Consider the following 7,006-nt stretch of genomic DNA (forward strand, 5'->3'; position numbering starts at 1 on the left):
CCCTACAACCTTCCTGAGTATAAAGTTTGCATTATCTGATATTAGTATGGCTACTCCAGCTTTTTTGTGGGTGTTGTTTGCTTGGATAATTTTTCTCCAGCCTTTTATTTTGAGTCTATGTTTGTTCTGACTATTCAAGTGCGTTTTTTGTAGGCAGCAGAAGGTTGGATTGAGTTTTTTGATCCATTTAGCCACACTGTGTCTCTTAACTGGTGCATTTAGTTCATTGACGTTGAGAGAAAGAATTGTCCTGGGATTTAATGCCATCTTTATATCGAAATTTGGTGTGTCTTTTGGTTAGTCTTGTCTTAAATTAGGTCTTTCAGTTTTTCTCTTAAGACTGGTTTTGAGTCTGTAAAGTTTCTGAGCTATTTTTTATCTGTGAAACCATGTATTCTTCCTTCAAACCTGAAAGTGAGTTTTGCTGGGTACAGTATTCTAGGTGAAGCATTCATTACATTCAGTCTTGTCACAATATCCCACCACTGCTTTCTGGCATTGAGTGTTTCTGGTGACAGGTCTGCTGTAAATCTCAAGGATGCTCGCTTGAACGTAATTTCCCCTTTTGATCTTGCTGTTTTCAGAATTCTGTCTCTATCTGTGGGATTCGTCATTGTGACTAGGATGTGTCTTGGGGTGGTTTTTCTGGAGTCTCTTTTGGTTGGTACTCCTCGAGCATGCAGGATTTGATCACATATATTCTTTAGCTCTGGAAGTTTCTCTCTAATGATGTTCTTGACCATTGATTCTTCCTGGAAATTTTCTTCCTGGGTCTCTGGGACTCCAATGATTCTTAAGTTGTTTCTGTTGAGCTTATCATAGACTTCTATTTTCATCTGTTCCCATTCTTTGACTAATTTTTCCATTGTCTGTTCATTTGCTTTAAGTATTTTTTCCAATCTCTCTTGCTGTATGGAATTGTTATGTATCTCATCTTCCACAGCACCAAGTCTATTCTCAGCTTCTGATACCCTGTCCCAGAGCTTATCCATTTTGTCATTCACTTCGTTTACTGAGTTTTTCAGGCCTGTTAGTTGACATGTTATTTCAGTTTGGAGTTTTGTGATTTCTGTCTTCATATTTTCTTGGTTCTTATTAGTGTTCTGTTCAACTCGATCCATGGTTTCTTTGAGTTCTTTGAGCATCTTCCATATTGCTAGTCTAAAGTCCTTATCTGAGAGGTTAATTAGTTGGTTGGTCATTATTTGGTCATCAGAATTGTCATCTTCATTCTCTATGTCTGATGCTGGCCTGTGTTGTTTCCCCATTGTCACACTTGTATTGTGGGTTGGAGATACAATAATTTTCAAAAATGTACTTGCTACTGTACTTTTTTTTTCTTTTTTAAATTTCTTCTCTTCCTTTTTAATTTTTCTTTCCATTTCTTTCAATAACTTTGCTTTCATTTATATGGAAACAAATGTATTAAGATCAACTATTGTCAACTCTGATGCATTTTATTTAAATAATTCTTTTAAAATCAATTACACAAAAGAAAAGTAAATTCGAATCACTTGCTTATAGTGCACAGATTGAAACTAAGTATTAAGATTGAAAACTAAGTACTGGGGCCAGAGAGATAGCATGGAGGTAGAGCATTTGCCTTGCATTCAGAAGGACAGTGGTTCGAATCCTGGCATCCCATATGGTCCTCTGAGCTTGCCAGGAGTAATTTCTGAATGCAGAGCCAGGAGTAACCCCTGAACACTGCCGGGTGTGACCCCCCCCCAAAAAAAAAGAAAAGAAAACTAAGTACTAAGATTGAAAACATGAGTTTCCAAAATCTTAACCAAATAAAATGAGGAAGGGAAAAAAGAACAAAACATTCTTACACCAAAATAACTTGTCAATGTATTCACTCATTTTTTTATCACTTTCAAATTAAAGTTGAAATTTAGTAGTGTAAATAAGATATATATTCACACTAGGTTCAAAATCATAGTAATAATGTTATTAGGAAGCTTATGATACACAAAGAACATCTTTCAACAGAATTAGTGTATCTCCACAAAAGAAAATTTGAAAAGAAAAAATCAAGAACATTTAAAGTAGTATATAAGTATATAATCACATTTCTTTCTCTTATGCCCAACTCCCAAAGTCCAGAAAATAAGACAAAGTAATTCTACTCAGGGACTGAAGAGATGATACTGCAGCAGGTAGGGCAATTTCCTTGCACCTGGCTAGCTGGGGTTTATTCTCTAGCATTGCATACCATATCATTTTCTAAGTTTCCCCAGGAATATGTTGTGAGTAAAGAGCTAGGAGTAAGCCCTGTGCATCACTGGATGTGTCCCCTAAACAATTCTATTCCATTGAAAAGGATTTCCAATTTTTTCCAAAATTTTTGGCTTTATTAAACTTTATGATAAAATGTTCCATGAAATTAAGCTTTTTTTTTAAATCAAAATGAATTACAAATCTTTCACAGTAATATTTTAGGTACATAGTGATATTGAATTAGGGGCATTCTCACCACCAATGTTGTCCTCCCTCAACCCCTGTTCCCAGCATGTATCCCATATCCTCCTCTTTTACACCCCAGGCTGCTAGTATAGGTGGTTCTCTCTGTGCCTAGTATGTTGTAAATTGGGTATCGATTCTGTTGTCATTGGCTTTGGATTTGGTGTTTAAGTCTGATCGTTTTTTTATTTCTACTTAATATTCATATGACTGTTTGGTCTTGGTATCCTCCATTATTTCACCCTCCATTTGTGAGGTGGAACAAGATGGTTCAAGTTGTGTGGTTGTTTGAAGAAAAGAGAATAATAATAATAATAATAATAATAATAATAATAAAATAATAATAATAATAAATGGGGCAAAAATCAAATAAGCAAAAAATGGGAGGAGTCCTTCTAGAGGCTACATATATCAGTTTAAGAGCAGAGAGGGAAAAGGAAGAAAAACATAACAATACAAAACTAAATAAAATTTAAAAAATAAGAGATAAAAAAAATCAAACAAAAAACTCGAAAAGCACCAGAGCAATATAGACAGCCGCCACACAATAACAATAGCAATAACAAAACTAAAAAAAATTTGATTTGTGCTTCTCTTTTTTTTCTTGCATAGGCACAGTAAATATTGGGGAGATTAGAAAGGGAATTTCCCTTGACCTAAGAGATACAGGGTTTCTCCGCCCTTGAAGTATACTATCATGGGAATAACTACAGTCTCCATACATGCTCTTTTACTCCCCCCTAGGTCCTTCTGGGGTGTCTGAAAACTTTCTGCTCTGTCGTGGGTGATTGAATCATGCCTCTGTAGCTAGAGATCTTGCTTTTTGTACAGGTCAAAGGATGGAGCCTAGGATAAAGTCTTTCTTTACAGTTCTTGGAATTGTGATCCATCACTGTTGTTTTAATCAGTCTTCTGTAATTGGTGGTCTTGGTTTTTGCCCCAATTTAGATTCCAGGTAATTAGACAGCGACTATCTAACCCTGAACCCGAGATCTCAGACATGGAAAGGATTTCTAAACAGCTAAAACTTATGCATGAGGAATCTTGTACTGAGGAAAGGAAGGGTTTAGTTAAAAACGATGTGCCCCTTATAAAATTTTTTTAGGAATCAAAAGCTGTCTGTACTAGACAAGAGTAGGTGAACCTGAAACAGGCTGTACCTCAGGTGCTTTTGCCAACATTAAAGGATAAATCTAATTCCTCTTTGAACAAGAAAGAACCTGAGAGCAATATCCACCATTCCAAATGAAGGGCAGAGCAATATACTGGGTGATGTTGCATATTTGCTCATCCCAGAATAAACAAACCAGATCTTCCCAATACACCTATCTGACTGATAATAGGCATTCTAAATGAACATATAGAGTCAGAAGGTGCTTTCAGAATAAAAAAAAAAGAAAAAAAACACTCAGCAGACCTCTCATTGCCTGCTATGTCCTTGAACAACATCTTACCTTCCTCATACCACCGCTGTCTCACACAGGCAAGGCAAGTGCTCTATGCTGAACTCTAAGACTGGTCCAATAGGCCCTTACTTAAATATTCAGTTACAATATTAGTTAAATTAATTAGCTTAGTCAAGTTGGGTATCCACAGATCTCATCAGACACCACAAGATTGGCTTGTAGGATGCTATCAAGGTTCAATTGAGCCTAGAAATATAGTTGCTACGTGAGGCTGATAAATATTCTGGTAGGGTTTAGGTCTTCTTGGTACTACAGTTTCTTTTGGAAAATTCTAATTATGAGTCCCCATTTGCTTCCAAGAACTACTGAATATATCATATCATAGTTACAATAAGGTACCAGCAACAGCAAATTCTGGAACATAGCCCAGGTCTTTCAGATTTTGGTGTCATAACAGCTCCAATATGATGGTGACTTCAAGTTCCTAGCAAGTTTAAAGAGTAAAACAAATTCAGAGACCAAGTCTCTGCCTTGAATGAGTGTAAGGATCAACCCAAGATTGCTGCATCGTATTGTACAAGATCAGACCCTCACCTCTAGACTTCATGTAGCACCAGGTACGATGAAGTACAAGAATACATCTGATGGAGAAAGGCATAAACCTTGGATGACCCCAGGCATAACAGATGTTTCTAAACACCCTAATGAAGACATCAAAGAAACAATGTAAGGCTGTCCACTGAATTGAGGATACTAGTAGAAGGCAATCCCAAGGACAAAGAAGGCATGAGAGAGGTCAGTCAAGAATCACTAAGCTAAAGAACACAGTAACATGGCAATTTATCACAATAAAAGCAATTGGATTGGCACCTTTGACCTCCATCCAGTGGCGTCAGTCTGAAAATGAGACAAACACTCAGTGAGACAAATTAACATGCAAAGGGAATCCTAGTTTATGGACATGCATCAATGTGATTCTAGGCTGTCTATTTTTTCAATAATTTTTGCTCCTCCGCCTTGACTTTCAACACATAAGCCATTGTTCAAGTTGATGAGAACATTAAGCAGTTATTAAGCACATCAAAATTCAATTGGTATTATGAGCAGTGGCTGGACTATTTTATATAGCAAATCACTAGGCACTCTTAGAGTATAAAGTCATGACAGTTTCCTATTTTCTTTTTTCCACGTTGCATTCTGTCCTGGGTGCATATTAACTGCTCCATCTATCATTCTATTCCTTCCTGGGCACATGTTTGTTTGCCCCTTCATTCTCTAAGAACTAAACTGTATTGTCCAGGGAAATATACCATCCTTGGGGTTTTTGTTATGTGGATAATTTCCCATAGTGGAATTTAAAAATACAATAGAAGTATATCTCAGGACAATGTCAGAAGTTGAGAAATGAATCATTGCTTGAGCATAAGGTAAAGGAAACCATCAAAAAAGAACAGAGAAGTGGCTACAGAGAGAGTAGAGAGGTTAAGATACTTGCCTTGTATATGACTGACCCCATTTTGGACACAAACAGCACATATGCTCCAAGCAAACAATAGTTGGAGAAATTAATGATCACTAAGTCAGGTCTCCTATAAAAAAGAATAAAATCCTACTTGTAGGTAGCTAGAAACTAGTAAACAAAAAATGTAGAAAAGAATAGTTATAATGAAAACTCTGACTCAATAAAGAATGAAAATTACAGATCATAATTTTATAAGCATAAATGCAAGTATCCTCACCATAATCTGAGCACACTGAATTTAACAATACACCAAAATTCCATCACCAAATGTCATTTATTGCAGGATTGCAAGGAAGGTTCAATATGTGTGAATCAAAATATGATATAAAAATCAATAAAAGGAAAGATAATAACAAAATGATCATATAAAAAGATGCAGAAACCCTTTTGGCAAAGTTCAACACTAATTCATGATTTTTAAAAATTACTTAATAATTAGATATAGAAGAACTTACCTCAATATAGTAAAGGTCAAATACAACAAACCCATAGAAAATAACATCATATTTAAGAGCCAAAAAAAAAACCAAAAATCTTTCCCTCTAAAATTAGGCACAAGGCAAGGATGCTTGCTATCACCATTATTTTTAATATAGTATTAGAAGTTCTATACATCATGATTATCAAGAAAAGGATATTAAAGGAATTAAAATGGGGAAATAAGTTAAATTAACTCTATTTGCAGATGTAGATAAGAAACCTAAAGACAACATAGTATAACTGTTGGAAACAAGGAACAAATAAGTAAAGTATCAGAATACAAAATCAAACTCAAAAATCTGTGTAAACCTACCTACATGCAAAAACTTAATTGAAAGAGAAAAAATTTAAAATTTAAAAGCCAATTTACATACATCTGAAAAATATCAAGTGCCTAGAACCAACTTAACAAATAAGGTAATCAAATTGTATAAATACAGTCAGTGTAAAGAACACAGCCTGTGGTAAGAATTGAGAGGCCTTATCTTTTCTTTTCTTTTCTTTTTTTGATTTTTTTAATATATATAAAATCCTTCACCAGTGCAACATTTCCATGACCTGTACTCCAGACAGGCTTTCTATTTTCTATACTGACTGTATAGAAAGAGGAGGTACAGTAAATGCACCCCCTATACACCTCAATCCAGGCCCTTTACCTGGTCTGTATTGTGAATTGGGGGACAAAAAATTGTATAAATAAAGACATTCATAAAGAAAAAAGTAATCAATCAATAAAATAATACTATAAATAATAAATAAATAAAATAAAGTCATTAATAAAGAGAAAACAAATAAGATGGAAGAGTTTTATATAGGGCTGGCTTGATAATACAGTATGTAGGACCGGGGTAAGCCTTCATACTACCGTGGCACTGACCTGCACCAAGGTGGATCGTATGCCACCCAGATGATGACTTGGAAAGAGCAACTACTTGCACCCACCCAAGGTGGGTTTTCATATCATGCCACCTAAAGGTGAAATGAAACCAGAAAACGCTCCATGATGCCCTGACAACAACATATGACCTGTGCAAAACCCAAGATCTCTAATTATAGACGCCTAATTGCAACAACCATGTTGAGAAGAACTTTTCCTGGAACTGAGAAGGAAGTCTTTTATGGTCAGACAAATTTA

The 7,006-nt window shown here is 35.5% G+C and overlaps 1 non-coding gene across 1 annotated transcript; it reads left to right on the top strand.

Annotated features, from left to right (window-relative positions):
* The first annotated feature begins 6,423 nt into the window (after positions 1-6,423).
* LOC126024881 (small nucleolar RNA SNORA51) lies at positions 6,424-6,557 on the top strand. Its single transcript, XR_007500972.1, has one exon. It is a non-coding gene; the product is annotated as a small nucleolar RNA SNORA51 (small nucleolar RNA).
* The last annotated feature ends 449 nt before the right edge of the window (positions 6,558-7,006 follow it).

The sequence above is a fragment of the Suncus etruscus genome, chromosome 12, assembly GCF_024139225.1.
Source record: "Suncus etruscus isolate mSunEtr1 chromosome 12, mSunEtr1.pri.cur, whole genome shotgun sequence".
Taxonomy (NCBI): domain Eukaryota; kingdom Metazoa; phylum Chordata; class Mammalia; order Eulipotyphla; family Soricidae; genus Suncus; species Suncus etruscus.